The sequence below is a fragment of the Onychostoma macrolepis genome, chromosome 14, assembly GCF_012432095.1.
Source record: "Onychostoma macrolepis isolate SWU-2019 chromosome 14, ASM1243209v1, whole genome shotgun sequence".
Taxonomy (NCBI): domain Eukaryota; kingdom Metazoa; phylum Chordata; class Actinopteri; order Cypriniformes; family Cyprinidae; genus Onychostoma; species Onychostoma macrolepis.
In genome coordinates, this window is record NC_081168.1 from 6,212,064 (window position 1) to 6,229,452 (window position 17,389).

Below are 17,389 nucleotides of genomic sequence, written 5' to 3' on the forward strand. Positions count from 1 at the left end.
GATGAAATGAGTCTTGATTCTTTCTTGTGAAAGCTCAAGAAAGATTCTCTTTGTGTACTCTGAGTTTTACTTAATCATCTCTTGACTCATCCCCAGAGAACATGCCCACTGGCCACTGTTGCTTTACCCAGCTACAGAGGAGCTAAAGCGGGGCATTGCTCATTAGCCTGAGCACCACTGGCTGTAATTAAATTTAGCCCCAGAACAATGCTCATTCTTCCAGGCTGTATTATTTCATCATTTGACTAATCATTAAGTAAGCGTAATACAGTATCTGTCGTCTGGAGTTCCACATGAGAGCTCTTTGTGGCTAGGAATGGGTGCTTTCAGTCTGGATTTCTGTAAATAGTCTGCGGGCATCTTTATGCAGCACAGAATATTCATTCAAAAATTATGCATTTAAAAGGAATGATTCGCCCCCAAAAATGATTCATTATTTCCTTACCCTCATGCTGTTATTTTTAAAATGGAATGCAAAAATTATTGAAATTGAATTTGAATTTTAAAATGAACTGAAATCATGGCATGGCACTATGAATAATTGAAATCAGAACCAATTACATGGCACTTTATTTTTTTATTTTATTATTTGTTTTAATTGATTTTAATATTGTTGTATGGAAAACATCTAAAAAAAATTCTTACATTTTTCTAATTTAAGAATTGAAATTAGAACCAATGACATGATCAGAACAAATTATTATTCTTTTTTTAATGCAATTGTATGGAAATAATCAAGCTTCTTCAGTTCCTTCTTTTATGTTCCATGGAAACAGTACCTGCATGCTTGGAACAGCATGAGGGTGAGTAAATAATGAATCATTTTCATTTTTCAGGTGAATTATTCCTTTAATTCTGAAGTTTAAAGATGCTTTAGGTGAGGCTGAATCACACTATGGCCAGCAGATGTAAAAATGAGTTGGAGCTGAGTCTCAAGCACCTGTATTTCACATAAGCGAGGTATCAGTCCCAAATACCAGTCATCCAGAAGAGTTTGAGCCAGCCTTATGAATATCAGATGAGGCTGATTAATGCTACAGTTAAATGATGTGCAGTAGTGTCTGTTAATGCCATTGCCTTAAAGTGCAGTCTCATGAGTAATGATGTCACCGCAACAGTCGAGTGTTTGGAGGACTTGTTCTTTCCATTGCTTCTGCTTTCGCAGCACATGGCCAGCGCTCTTCCTCTGTCTGTTTATTCTGCTGTTTTATTCCAAGTACATGTGCTGCTTTCATGCTCCACTCACTCCGTTTTAGTTTCTTGTTTTCCCCTGGAGAAACAAATGCCTGCAGTTGTCTGTTGCATTTTTAGAATTGATAAACAACCAAGTCATTGCGATTTCCAATCTCATCAGCTTAGGAATGGGCGGCCCGGGTGTGACCCAGTTTTTTTCCGCCGGCCGGCATGTTCATATGAAATGACATACACTGTTATGATATACACAAATCTGTTGGAGTTTCCAGTGCACTGAATTCCTATATGTCCAAAATCAGTAATATAAAAAGCAATAGGAGCCCGGGGTGCAGCCACAACTTATTCTACCGCAAGCTTAGATGGGAAGAAACCGCTGGACCGACATGTATTGCAAGTGGCCACAGTTTGTTTTGTTTTTACATGCTGGGTGTTTTTAGATAGTGGTAAAAAAAGAAAAAAAAATCATTTAAATAATGAAGTAGCTGTCAATACATTAAACGTTCCGCAAACCCAAGAGCTTGTAGGTGGTCTGTGACTGTCAGCTGAGTCTGAGACTGGTGCAATTTTGACTCCGAATTATGTGTGAGTTTTACATTCATGTGAAAATAACATACTTCGTGCATTGTAAACAAAAATTAATTACAAGCTTTTATATATGACAAATGGCCTTCACAGGGTAGCATTAGTAAGCAACGTCTTCATAAAAGCTTTAGCCTCTTGCAGCATTGTTTCTATGGCAATGATCACACCACTAACTATTCCGTAAAAGAAATTGCTTGGTATTGATTGAGGTGATTTCAACAGAAGAAAGGTGAATTCAGAAACCTCATTTATTCCTTTTGTGATTTATTGTGATTCACTTAAATGGTTGAATATAAATGTTTGTGTCTACACAAGGAAAAACTTGACCTCTCCTTGTTTTGCTCATTCTTAACCATCATTAATTGTTTGTTATTTTCCTGCTGTATGATTTTGTAGCTTGAGACACATAATGGGTGGATTGTTCACTGCCCCTTTGGCATAAACTTTGTTGCTGTAGAAACAAGAAAACAAAGATTGCATTGACGTACATAACACAATCTTTCTTTATGTTTGCCTGGTCCTTCTCACCCATGCACAGGGCAATGCTGACACAAGCATATTTTTTATGTTTATATTCTTATGTTTAATTATTACAAATTATATCTATATGCACACACACAAACACACACACACACACACACATACATATATATATATATATATATATATATATATATATATATATATATAATAAATAAGTTATTTTAGATGCTATATTAGAATATAGTATATTAGAATGATTTCTGTAGGATCCTGTGACACTAAATACTAGAGTAATGATGCTGAAATTTCAGCTTTGCCACCACAGAAATTAATTAAAAAATGTATTATATTAAAAATGACATTTTAGACATTTTATTATAAATCACATTTTATATTAATTATAATATTTTACAATATTAATGCATTTTTGATCAAATAAATGCACAATACATTTCTGAAGGATCAGCTTTATCGTCACATTTTTAAAAACATTTTTAAAATTGTAATATTTCACAATATTACTGCATTTATTTTTTTATTTTTTTATCAAATACATGCTAGTGGGCAGTGTGTGACATATTGTGTTGCGGGCGTCCCGAGTTCGAAGCTTGGCTCGAGGACTTCCACTCCCCTCTCTCTCTTCCACTTCTCTTCCTGTCTACTCTACACTATCCTATCTTAATAAAAAGGTAAAATGCCAAAAATAAATCTTAAAAAAAAATCTTACTGACCCCAGACTTTTGAAGAGTAGTGTGTGTATATGTACAGTACAGTATATAACTGTGAAATAATACTTGTTTTCGCTGCACGAGTACATTGGTTTTAACCCTTATCCTGTGCTTATCTGTGATCTGCTCTGAAACACGGGAGGAGGGTACGTAATGAGATTAGTCTGAACCATGTTTACCAGTTCTGATTCATATCAGGCCCTGCTGTCTTGACTGAATTGCACACGCAAGTAAGTTCAAAAACCCCACTTACCATTAACCAATAAATCCAGAATTAGCACCTAACTCATCCAGACTGCATCGGACTGATTCATGCCTGAGAGGGATACTGATTTGTGCGTCGAGGTCATCAGTAGGCCAAGGAGCTGCCCGCTGAATTACTTTGAAGCCGCTCTGGTTTACTCTGTTAATGATCTGTCATTTTAAATGGTCCACGTGTGAGAATTCATCTCACATGCCTCACCAGCAGCAATTCCCACTGAATCTTCACTGGCTATTTCCATTCACAGCATGGTGAGACTGCATTATGCCTCCTAATGACTTGTGTGAGGTCTGGCGCTTTACAATTGAAAGCAGAGGTGCATGAGATTAGTTCTTTATCGATCTGGCTTTAAGAAGATAAGATACACTAACATGTTTAATGAGAATTTAATCCTAAATGACCAGGTCTGTGCTATTCATGACCATGATGCATTTTTAATGCTTTAAACAGTTACTCTAAAAGTAGTCATTACCAATTAACCTAGACTAGATAAACAGGGGGATTTTGAAGTAGGTGCTTTCTTGCTCATAATTCATTAGTGATTCATAAACTGATTCCAACTAAACGAAACGCTTCTAAATCACATTGTAAATAGACTGGTCATTTCAGCTGTTGTGGACCTTCTGTCTGAAGTCAAATTAATTTTCCACAGATATTATACAATATGTGTGAAGACTGCTACAATTTTTAGTTGTTATATAACTTGTGACCATTATTAAGCCAGCTTGTGATGTTTCTGCACCAGATAGTTGTATCTCGGCCCAAAAGTGTCCTATCATAACAAACCATACATCAATGGAAAGCTTATTTATTCAGCTTTCAGATAATGTATAATAATCTCAATTTCTGAACCAGCATAGCAGTCTAATGATCTACAACAAAACTGACCGATGCTAAAAGTGGAAAAAGTTGGAGAAAAGCATACATTCATACGTAAATCGACCACCAACCACAACTTTGTCACCATTTTATTTTTTAGATCAACTGCAGGATAGCAGGATATTATACCTTCAGAAATCAGTGACACGATCTTTGTATTTGGATGTGTTTTGTTGCCTTCCTACATCTATATCCTGCAGAGGCAGCATTTTTCAGCTATCGGACACAGCCAAGATGACCACAACATGGTGTTATGTCTGTAGTGTACACACGGTATGAGACACACACTGCATGCCAGCCAGCTTTTATAAGCTCTGAGATCACCTGGACCTGTGTGTGTGGGAAATATAACACATGTTTAACTGCAGTGGACCAGCCATTACTTATTTTACAACTTGAATTACAATTTATTTCCCATTGCTTTCCACAGGCCGTGAAATCAAGCAAGCTTTTCCATCCCTATTAAACAAATCACTGCCTTCTGCAGTCATCTGCTCTCTAACAGCCAGCGCTGAGATAGCCCTTAGCATGACTTGTTGCGCCATTTAACGTGCCTGTGATCCTATTCCTACTGACAGCTAACGACAGACACTTAGTTCCAGACCACATGCGGAGCTAGTTGCTCATGCAGAGCCTTTCACTGGGCTCTAAACCGAAACAGTCTTTCTGTAGCCCTGCGTTTGTCTTTGGCTGTAATTTCTTTTTCTTAAATGAATTAATGGTGTACGTCTGAATTAAATGAAAGCCCAGCCGGTCTTCAGATCAGTTCACCCCCTCAGCATTCACTAATGAATGTGGTACTAGTGACAGACACAAGCTGCATATACCTAATTGTTTTATTTGATAATCATTAGTAGTGATCCTGCTGCTTTATTGGCTGGATTATTTGTTTTACTGCTATCTGTAAATTACTTTTAAAGCAAAGGCAATAGAGCAATTACCCACTTTTAATTAAGGTCTTTTTCCCGTTCGTATGGCCAATTCAGAAAATGTAATGCCTCCTGTCTCATTCTACGGTGAGAACTCAATATGAGATTATACAGGGCAATAAGGAGGATCCCATGGCCCCAAAGTCATATGAATACATTTTATACGGCAGTCTTGGAAGTATCATTAAGAAGTATCATTGGAAGTATCACCAGCAGATGCTAACCATAACCATGTGTTTATGAATTTACATTACGTTTTATTTACAACATTTTTATGCATTTTTCATCAATTATTCTATATGTATGTATATGTATATGTAAAATAATTTATAAAAATGCATACAAATGTTGTAAATAAAATGTAGTGTAAATTCATAAACACATGGTTATTTTATATATATCAGTAGTTCGTGGTCAGTAACATTTTTGAAGTCAAAAATACAGTAATATTGTAAAATATTATTACAATTAAATAATTTTATGTATATTTATTTTAAAATGTCTAAAATGTCATTTTTAATATAATACAAATTTGTATTTATTTCTGTGATGCAAAGCTGAATGGTCTTCAGTGTCACATGATTTGCTGCTCAAGAAACATTTCTCATTATTATCAAAGTTGAAAAAGTTCTTTTTTTGGAAACAAATGATAATTTTTTCAAGTATTCTCTGATGAATAGAAAGTTCAAAGGAAAAAACATTTATTTGAAATTTGTCTATAAATTGATCAAAAGTGACAGTAATGCAAAAATAAATCAATAAAAATATTTATTAAAAAAATTAGCAGATTTGTGCGTGTGCATGCGTGTGTGTGTGTGTTTTGAGCGTTCAACTCCAGACATGATTTGAGAGTCCAGTTGTAGGACAGCATGGCCTTTATCTCAGTGGGATCCACTCAGCAGGGGGTCTGCTCATACTTTAACATCTTACGCTTTGTGACATTTGTGTATCTACTGCAATTTGCTAATTTATTTAAGAGAAAACAGGAAATAAACTTAAGATAGCTATGCAGCTATTAAACACCAGCTGTTGTATTTATACTTTCCTATGATGTGATATAGCTACGTTGTTATCCTCAAACAGATTTTTTTTTTCTAGTCTTGCATTCTTCACCTTAAACCTAAACTTGCATAACCTGACCATGACATTGATGATAATCAGAAATGTTTCTTGAGCAGCAAATCAGCATATTAGAATGATTTCTGAAGGATCTTGTGACACTGAAGACTGGAGTAATGATGCTGAAAATTCAGCTTTGCATCACAGGAGTAAATTACATTTTTAAATATTTTAATATAGAAAACAGTTATTTATGTTATTTCACATTATTACAGTTTTACAGTATGACTCACTAGATTTTAAAAATCCTCATATAAATGAATTCTCACAGTTGCATCTCATTCATTGGTAATTAGTTTTGTTTCATAAGAATATATAATAAAATGTTAAAGTTAGGGTGTGAGTCAGAAGTATGTGAATGAGGTTATGCAGGCTGAAGAATTCCTCTAGGGACGGGGGGAGGGTAGAACTGACATTTGTGGCAGTTTAATTTGGTTAGTCAGTGTGAAAGCATCTGTGTATGATAGTGATGGAGTCTATGTATTAGAGCTCCACATTTCTGTCAGAAACAATATGTCTTTGTTCGACTGAAAGTAACGACAAAAACAACAGTGATGGTCTTCTCTAGTTCTGCAGCCTGGCCAAGACTTCAGTTTTATAACCATAAACAGAAATATAGAATATAATAGGATACTTACTAACTGTACATTGAATTTGTTTTGAGCTGTGTTTATTGTGGATTATAGTTTATTCTTGATTATAAACAACTAAAGTTTGTTGTATTTAAGAATTTTGTATACATAATTAAGTGACACATGCTTGCTTAAAATCTATTAGAAATTAAATAATAAAGTAAATTTACTGTCCAATATCTACTGTGTTGTAGGAGTTACAGTGAAATACAGTCTGCAGAAACTGCAATGCAGAAAATATAACAGATTTTTTACAAGACAAGCACTTAACATCGTATCAAGTACAGTACACACAGTAAATACAACACTATGCAGAGCTGAAGTGTCTTTAAAAATCTATTAAAAATGCTTTTTTAAAAATAGGGTACAAGCTGTATGCTGTATTGTGAGTGCCTTGTTGATTTTATTTAACAATAAATTATATTTAAACAAAATTAATACTACTATAAATTTTATGCCGATTTAAGCAAATGTATTACTGTGATTGCCATGGTTCTGTTAGAAGATATAGTCCTTATAGCAGAATGTTGCATTGGAGCAACAGTCCACAGTAAACGGGTGTTTTGTGCCAAAGCTGTTGGATCAAAGATTTTGGATCAAAGACAATCAGGGTGCTGTATTGACCAATCAGAAGCCATGACCACATCTGTTGTATACAATTTCAAGCCTAGACTACAATCTTATGCATATACCAAAAAACATTATATGTGTGTTTATTGTAATTATTTTTTTTAAGTTGTAAATAAAGGTTTTTGGAGTATGCTTTAAAAGAAGGTACTATGTTAGTCTTTCTACTTTCAAAATTTCACATTTAAAGATGCAGTAAGTGATTTCGGATCAACGCTGTTGAAAGTGGATCGGAATGAGCACCAAAACACACTTCTAGCCAATCAACAGTAAGGGGCTTGTCCACTAATGATGGGAGAGATGCCTGTTGCATAGCATGTTAGTGAATTTGGGGGTGGATTTGTCAAGATATCTTCAAATATCAATAGCATTTCTCAGAAATTGCTTACTGTACTATATCTTTAAAGGTAGGGTAGCTGATTTCAGAGAGGGTGGCAATAGCAAGCTAGCTTTGAAGCATAAGATCCCACCCTCCCTGCAAATCACTCTCCAAAGCCACATGGATGAATGGATGTCAATGAAGGAGAGGCTTCACTACGTTGAATAAACAACTTTTTAGAGGTAACAGCTTATCATTTAATGTATTGACGCCCTATTGGCTAATCTTCAACATGTTTTACACTAAACAATACTTCTGGATTGAACTATTTTTAGAGTTTACCACAAATAGTGTGACAGGTGGGATTCAGTTTACGGCACTTCTCATTCATTCCTATGATATCCGTAAACGACGACTGAGTGTCGTATAACTCTGACCGAAGTGCAATGACGTCAAGGTTGTAATGTGATTGGTTATTAAGGCACACGTGATCCAAGTTAGCCGTTAAGCTTTCTCCAATAGTAAGTAATACAGACCCTCTCATCTCCCAATCTCTGACCTGTCGTAGTCCTTGGACCAAGGCATATGATTGGACAAACATTTCATGGTCCTGTAACTTCCACAGACTAAATAAAAATTATTATTATTGGTAATCTGAGATATTACATTATAATTTTACACACTGAACCTCTCTGAGCGTTCGATTGGTTCCAGTGATGTGTGGCTTCTTCTACACTGACTTTTATCGAGACGAAACACAGAAAACAGACGAACGGAAATAGTGGGTGATCATGGCTGCGCCAACTGGTTGTTTAAGAAACCAACTTGTGGATAGCATTACAGCGCTAATCAGAGACATGGTGAAACTATTCTAGAACAGGAAAAGGCGTGCTTTGGAAGAGTGGGAAAGTTCTGTCAGTGGTTTCGTCCACATGTTGTGGTTCAGTCCAGTCTCAGATGAAAGTCAATGGAGGTTTATAAACTGTGCACAGCACATCTGTGTTTAGCTCGACAGTTTCACGTGGATCACTTGCTATTTCTGCTGCAATTAAATGCTTTTACTTTTTGTTGTTTCCTCTTAGAGGCTTGCTTTTGATTGGCTCATTTTCACCCAACCGTGCCTCGTTTTTAAATATTGTGGAGCATCCATCCATTGCGTGTTTAACGTATCTAACTTGGAAGCCGATCTGATCCATCTCCTGTGTTTCAGACACGTGAGGGCGTATGGAGGAGGCTTGTCACGCAGCGTGTCGCCCACCTCAGACAGTCAACAGACTGAGTAAAAAAGGGGCGGCGATGCATTTCCCCTGGATCTTCACACTGATGTGTTGATGATGATCTGTTATGTAAGCTGCCTTCATGTCATTGTACTTCCTGTCAGCTAGAGTTCTACCCTCATTCTTTCACCCGGGCTTCTCAAACCGCTGATCAGCGGCTTGTAATATTTCACCCTCTGAAATAAAATTAAAAAAAGAACGGCAGGAATGTCTCAGAAGAATTCAAGGCATGCAGGCTACACTAGACTCTTTGAGTGGAATGAATGAATTCATCACAAAATGAAAAAGCCACAGTTTTTTTTGAGAGCGCGTCCTATCAAAAATAACCACACACCAGCGAAATACAAATTGATTTATTCTGCACATTATAATCATTTTTCGCTCATCCAAACCACTGAGGGTTTGGACTTGAAAGCCTCTCGAGGAAGCTCTTGCAGAAAGTGTCTTTGTGTTTCGTCAGATGGCCGCAGACACTCCTTTTTATGTAGCCGTAATGTCTTCGAACGTATCATGTCCCCTCAAAAATGGAATAAGCTTTACAAGTCTGACAGGTTTTCGTTTTGTGATGGGTGTGTCATGTGGCAGCAGGCGTTCGGGAAACACAATGCTGTCTTTCTTCATCTACATGACCGCAAGCATTTTATATCAGGCCTCACTGGGCCTCTCAGTTTAACTAAACCACAGTCAGTTTGCATATTGGCTGGGTCTGCTTTAGGAAAACACTCATCTTAGGTGGCGAGAACAAACTGGATTACCTCATTCTGTGATGCCTTCGGTTGTTTTTGTTTTCATGGAATATGCAGTATACATGCAGCAGCTGACAGAAAAACGTTATGAAGTTAAAAAATTGGCTCTGGTTGTGAAAAAAATGCATTATATAAAGTTAGAATTATTCGTTTTTGTTGGCCAAGCAATGGTTTGATATTTCTGCACGTTACCTTTTACAACTTTGATGTTTCATTGCTGTTTTGTTTCATAATTCATTCATTGCCTCATGCACTGCTTGAATTTTGCTGTAAATAATATTTAGTTTATTTGATGCCATTGTGACAACTTTACCCACACAATATAAATGTTCAATGACATTTTTCACATATTACTGTATAATAGTTTAAAAAAAGATGTAAAAACATGAGCTTGAATAGGAATTTACTGTATATAATCATAAGTATATAATTACATAATATTCAGTTTGTTTATAGATACAGCAAAACATTATTATTATTATTATTATAATACTTTCTGTTTTTGATATATTGGAAATCTTATTGCAATTCAAAATAACCCTTTTCTGTTTTAATATATTTTAAAATGCAATTTATTCTTTGAATGCAAAGCTGAATTTTTAGCATCATTACTCCAGTCATCAGTGTAAACATGATCCTTCAAAAATCATTCTAATATACTGATTTGCTGGTCAAGAATCATATTTTAGTATTATAGTTATTATCTTTGAAAAGCTCAAAAGAACAGCATCTATTTGAAATATAAATCTTTTGAAACAACGTCTGTCTTAACTAACATTTAAATAACATTTTTTATCAGTTTAATGTGTCCTTGCTAAATAAAACATTAATTTCTTTAAAATAAAACTTAAACTTGCATGCATATGAATTTCATACATTTATTATATGTATAAAAAATGGAAATAGTTAGAATACATGGCTGTCTGTCTGAGAATGGTGCAATTACAGCATTTTCCAGCAGGAGATACCTGCATGCTAGTAAGCCAAACCTTGACCTCTTGGGTGCAAGAGAAAAGTTCCAGAAAACAGTTCAAGCCTAAAGCTGCCCGATCCTGTTCTTGGCGAGCTGCCTTTCTGCAGTACTCAGTTCCAGTCCTGTTCCAACACACCTGCCTGTAATTATCAAGTGTTCCTGAAGATCTTAATTAGCTGGTTCAGGTGTTTTTGATTACGGGAGGAGCTGAACTTTGTAGGAAGGTAGATCTGGGCAACCCTGCATAAAGCCTTCCAAACAGCTGCAAAGAGGAATTCAATGTGAAATGGCTCGGTATGGTTCATAGCATATTTATTTAGCGACAGCCTTTTCCGAATAATATAATTAAATGAAATTACTGCACTATTCTTGTTTGCTTAGTTGACCGTGGGTCCGCTGCACCTATGGCTCTCATTGAACCTCCGCTGCAGGGTCAATTATACTTGGCAGTCAAAAGCAAGTGGCCTTGATTTCTGAATTCTGTTGCAAGTGTAAATTGTTTTGTCAGCAGTGCTGTGAGACAGTAACTGCACTGTATTTCTGGACTACAACCCAGGAAGCAATTAGTAGTTGTTTGTTTTGATTTTTTATAATGTTTTGAGTGTCCGTGCATAACACTCCAGACATGAGTTGAGAGCCCGTGGTAGGGACAGCATGGCCTTATCTCAGTGGGATCCACTCGACAGGGGGTCTGCTCATACTTGAACAGCTAATACCATGTGACATTTCTGCGTCTACTGCAATTTGCAAGATTTTTCCCAGGAAAACAGGAAATTATGTTCACATTGCTTAGCTGAATATCAGGATGTTGCTAATAATCTCCAACTGCTGGCTGTGTATTTAATATATTCTTGTGATGCATTCAAGTCATTTGTTTGGGATTTTAAAGCTTTTTAAAATGAAATCAGGTAGTCTGTCTTATACAAACAAGCTTGGCCAATCAGATTTAAGAACCAGAACTAATTGTTATACAGTACAGATAAAGTTACATCATTTATATAAAATTATGCAATTTAAAATTCATATAAAGTTACAATTCATTACTTATAAGCTTTTGCTGTCCAGAGAATGTTTGATATTTCTGTATGTTACCTTTTACATCTTTAATGTTTCATTGTTGTTTTGTTTCATATTTATTTTACTATGTACATTTTGCTGAAAAGCCTTAATCCCACTGTGACTATTTACCCCACACAATATAAATGTGCCACTATATAATAGCTTTTTTTTTCTTTTTTTTTTTTTTTTAATGATAAAACTCATATATGTGCTTGTATAGAATAACATAATTGTATAATATTCACTGGAGTAAAAAACGTGCCAACTAGCCTTGTTCTCCCTTGTTGTACTGAAAAACGCAAATGACCCCCTCTGTCATGATTGTATTTGCTCTCATATAGCTGCTCATGGGTAATTCTGTTTACCATTCATCTCTATGGGATTCTCGTTCATAATAAGCTATATTATGTCTTATCTACCCGGTTTCATACACAGTTAAACGCGAGGTGTAACAAATGGGTCACGGCTGTTCCTTGCAGGTCCACAGACGACCATAACATCCATAATTCCTATTATGGTTCATACTGCTGACCGTATAGAGACGCGGGAGTGCCCTCTGGTGATTAATGACCCTGCCAATAACGGGAACCTGACTAGAAGGAGACCATAGCCGCTCAACAGCCATCGTTCTGGAGACTCTTTGCGCGTGTGTAGCCGGTGGGAGGAGCCGCTTTCCTGCGATTGTCTGTCTGCGCTCGCGCCGCGCGCATTCCTCTAAAGTTGCGTTCTCGAGACATACTGCGTCGCGGAGGATTGCGCGTCGAGACAGTCACACTTGTTTCTGACATCAAGATTTCTTTTGGTTCTCGTTTTGGTTCCTTTCAAGATGACAGAAGAAAAGAATGTTCGACATTTAAAGCTGGTATGTGAGTATGTGGTCTCATATCACGCTGTGCTGTAGTTAGTTGCGCTCTGGACAGGATTTAAACTGAGGAACAGTTCGACTGCCAGAATGAAGGTAGTTTAATGCATCCTGAAGTGCTTTAAGCGCTATATAAATGCATCATTCATTCATTCAAGTAACCTAAAAGCGGAGAAGTTTTAATAATTCCGTAAACCAGGGCTGTGCTGCAAAACCTACCGAGCTGCTTACCTAGACAGTGTTTTGGAGCACCGTAAGCGCTTGAAAATGCTGTCTAGGTAGTGGGCTCGCTAGATATTGAGAAACGGCGCAGTAGAGTCGGTGTGTTTTACTTCTTAACCTGCCTGTTCTCTTTTGCACCGTGTTTCGACGCTATTATTGGATGTGTGTGGATGAACGTCTGTTTGGAGATGCTGACTAACATTGTATTGTCATTTTAGCTGCGAAGAGCAGTGATGTTCTCCTGTAGACAGAGATAAATGGATGATTAGTGTTATATACCCTCCTCTCATAATCTGAACATTTGGGGTTGCGCATATCGCTACCATAGCGACAATACATGCATGTATTATATGGCTGAAACACTGAGCGTTTCATTCACTATGAACTTAACATTAAAAGTGAGGAAAATAATACAATGGCTTTTAAGTAATCTTGTCTTTCACTTGCAGATTAATATCAAATTGGAAAGTTTCTATTTTTATTTATTTATTTAATTATTTTGGAACCGCTCTTGTTTTTAAGAGCAGTGGTTCTTAACTTGAGGTCCGGGGCCCACTAGGGGTCCTCAGTAAACCTTCAAGGGGCCACGAAATGTAAAATATTTTAAAATAAATATTGCAATAATAAAAAACACATAAATGCTATTTGCATCTGATTTTTTCAGAGAAAGTTTAACATGCACCAGCTGGTTCTCAATTGAAAAATTGTTAGCGGATGTAAAACATTTTGTATTGTTGATGTTTGTTTGTTTTTTTTTCTTTCATTTTTTGCCCTTCAATGATATTTACACGTTATATTTCCTTTAAAAATAGGTTAAAAGCTACCTGAGCAGAGTGAGAAGTGCGTTTAAAGAACATAAGAACACAATAATTGTAATCAGCTGTTGTGGGTACATTTTATTTTAAGTTCTATGGGAAAAAAGCTCACCTGCTATAAACAAGTTGAGAACATGTTTTCACTCTAAAAGAATGTAGTAGTTGTGGCGTGTTGTTTTTAGTAGCATTACTCACTAACGTTTGTGATCGTAGGAACTTCTTTTTTTCGAATCAGAGCATAAATCCATCAACAGTGGTGTGTATCAGTTTTGATCTCAGGACTCCAGTTTAATTGTTTTCATACCTCAGCTGTTTTTGATTTGTAAGTGATTGTTTGCATTTTGTTTTACAATACAAAGTCTATTGTAAGTGTGGGTTTTTGTCGAGCTTTCATCAAAGGCTGTCAGAGTTCTTTAACAGAAAGCAGGTATTTGAGGGTTTGATTGTTCCGCTGGCATGCAGAAAACCCTGTAGGCAGACCCTGAGTTGAAGGTCATTAAAATGTCATTTAGCAGCTGTCAATTTTAAAAGATTATGTGGCAGATTGATCTGATTTGTTGAAAGAGCACTACTGTTGGCTAACCTAACTTACAAGCTAAACCATTTAACATTTATGACTAGAATTCCTAAAAGTGATCTTTAGTGGCATGTACACCATGGCTGTCAGTCCCTTCATGTTCGTTCATACAGGTTTAGATTACTGCCAGCTGAAATAGAGATGGTTAGCTCTTAAAAAAACATGACTTTTATTCCACTGCGATTCTCTGAGCAAAACAAACTGAGTGTACACTTGTTTTGAAGGCGACTCTTTTTTACGCTCCTGTGGCTCATGACATGACACGTTCTCTCAGCTGAATTACACATGAATAACAGCGTAATTAGATGATATGAGGTACTGGGTAACAGAAGGCTGAAAAGGGCTGAACCGTGTTTCTTTTTTGCCCTCACCATTGTTTTTGTCTCTAGGGCATGAACTAAAGTATGATGGACTATTGTGTGGTCAAAGGGCAACCACAAAATGCAATTTTATCATTTAATTCTATAATTGTAATTGCGCCTACTGGAAAAAATACTTCACTCTAAACCCGAAAAGTAAATTGAATGCCTTTTTAGCTGGAAGCGCTGTTGTTTTAATTGATCCATTTGTTCTTGATGTGGTTATACTGCAGCAGCATGCAAGCCTAACAAAATGTGAAATATATTAAAAAGGTTTTTCTTTTTTTATATATATAAATCTTGATGAACCATCATTGAACAAACAGACATTGTTGTCAACTTGATTTAGAATGTTAGTAAAATGCAGTGAAAATAGTCATGACAAGGAAGAACAGCATTTAGGGATTTATGTGCACTAATTTACTATATATATAACCAGCAATATTTATATATATTATCAAAAGTTTAGTGTTTTTGAAAGATGTATCTGTACGCTCACCATGGCTGCATTTATTTAATTAAAAATACAGTTATAAGAGGAATATATTGAAATATTATTACAATTTAAAATAACTGTTTTCTTTTTGAATAGATTTTAAAATTTATATTATATAGCATCATTACTCCAGTCTTCAGTGTCGCATAATCCTTCAAAATCATTCTAATATGCTGTTTTGCTGCTCAATAAACATTTATTATTATTGTCAATGTTGAAAAAGGAAATTGTGATATACATTTTAAGGTTTCTTTGAAATTAATTTAAAATAAAATCTTCTATATCATAATGCATGTTTGAACTGTCACTTTTGATCGAGTAAATGCATCCTTGCTGAATAAAGTTAATTTCTTGTATATAAGCCTAACGCCCCATTTACATGAAAAGCAATGTGATTGGCCATTTTCACTATCAGCACTAAGCTTCAGACACGCCCTCCGTCAAGCGTTGATGCCGACGCCCCGTGTGAATGGGGCATAAGTGTTCTGACTATACATATTGGCCAGCCCTATTTATAACCATAAAGTTTGCATTGTTGTCAGCATTCCATGAGGAACGCTGTTAGAACCACTGTAAACAGAAACAATAACTTTTTCACAACATTTAGAGCTCGCACCCTTCCTGTCGATAATAGTTAGTTATATTTTTAGCCTACTGTACATGCAACCTTTTTGTCCAATACTGTAGATGTTTAAACTTCTTCATCTCTCACCCCATTATTTGTTCCTGATGATGAAATTATCTTTTGCATTCATTGCATTCGCTGCTGATTCTTAATGGCAAAAGAAATTATATTTCACCTACTTTGCTTGCAGGCTGAATTGAATGAGAGGAGATAAAAATGTGTTGCACAAAACCTGGACAACAAGTCTTTTTCGGATTGTCTTCGCCGACTGCATTCAAAAACAAACAGACAAGCAGTGTTGTTTAAATATTAAATATATTATCTGAATTATCAGAGCAGCAGCAGAAAACACTACAGCCACATCATATGGCCTCAAATTCAGCTCACATAGAGCTCTGTTGAGAGCCTCTAGAGGGGCCGGCTGGGGACTGCGTCTGGATTGGACTGGCTCTGAGAGAAGCGTGAAGGGTACATTTTGCACAGTCCCTAGCAGACGTCGCGCTGATCGCGTCTGCTCACGGAGGGGACGCGTAAATCTCAGTGCTTTGTGGTGAAAGGTCTTTGTGTACCTAATGAAGGTGTTGCATATTGATCACATGCTCCCAGTCACATGTTTTATTCAGGGCGTGATGATCCTGTTTAAATCCTTGGTTATTTCTCAATTCTATGCTGTGTATTCATGAGACACGTGGGTATTAGGATGGTCCTGATGTGTACCCATGGTTTGTTTGTGTGATTCAGAGCCAGCTCAAGCACACCGCATTAAGACTATGTCATATATAATAAATGAGTATCAACACAACAGTCTGCTGATTAATTTGAGCTGCAGACATGCGGCAAAACAAGCAGGTTTTGGACAGACTAGCTCTTGTACTTTCATAAACAAGTCTCATATTTTAGAAGTAGGGCTTGGCAAAATAGGTGCCTTCTGGTGATGTGTATTTGCTCTAAAATGGCTTGAAAATGGTTGCTGTTATTGAGTAGTTAAAAAAAAAAAAATCTTACACGATATAAAACATAAATCATGTTTTCTACAATGTTTTGTTCTGAATGGGCATACAGTATTGAGAATTATATTTAAAGTTATAATTAATTAGTTTTACATTACCATACAAAAGTTCAGGGTCAGTTTTTTTTTTTTTTTTTCTGAACATAAATGAAAAAGATTATTCAGCTAGGACACATTTATAATGTTACAAAAGTACATTTCAAGTAAATGTTGTCCTTTTGAACTTTCTATACATCAAAGAATCCATAGAATAAAAAATGTATTACTGTTTCCATAATATTATTGCAATCCACATATTAGAGTGATTTCTGAAGGATCGTGTGACACAGAATACTGGAGCAATGGCTGCTGAAAATTCAGCCATGCCTCACAGGAATAAATTACATTTTAAAATGTATTTAGAAAACAGTTGTTTTAAAACTGATAAATGGAGCCTTGGTGAATATAAGAGACTTCAACACGGTAGTGTATATCCTGATATTTTTTTATGTTTTTTAATACACAGAACATTATATTATACACACAGTAATCACAATCAAGAGAAACAATGCATCACGTGCTTGAAAGGTAATTGTTGATTCTTATGCACAGCAAATAGAAAAAAAGTGCACTGAT

General features: G+C 36.0%; 1 protein-coding gene across 11 annotated transcripts in view; it reads left to right on the forward strand.

Moving 5' to 3' along the window:
- Positions 1-17,389, forward strand: part of mid2 (midline 2) — a 156,537-nt gene that overhangs the window by 54,201 nt on the left and 84,947 nt on the right. For 2 of the 11 annotated variants that reach the window (XM_058797647.1, XM_058797642.1), the window contains exon 1: positions 12,425-12,671. The exons of 6 other annotated variants lie outside the window; for them this stretch is intronic. The gene's annotated coding sequence lies outside the window, so the exon portion shown is untranslated. Of the gene's footprint in view, positions 1-12,424; positions 12,768-17,389 lie in introns of those variants that run through there. 3 more of the 11 variants (XM_058797648.1, XM_058797641.1, XM_058797649.1) reach the window with 3 other exon arrangements.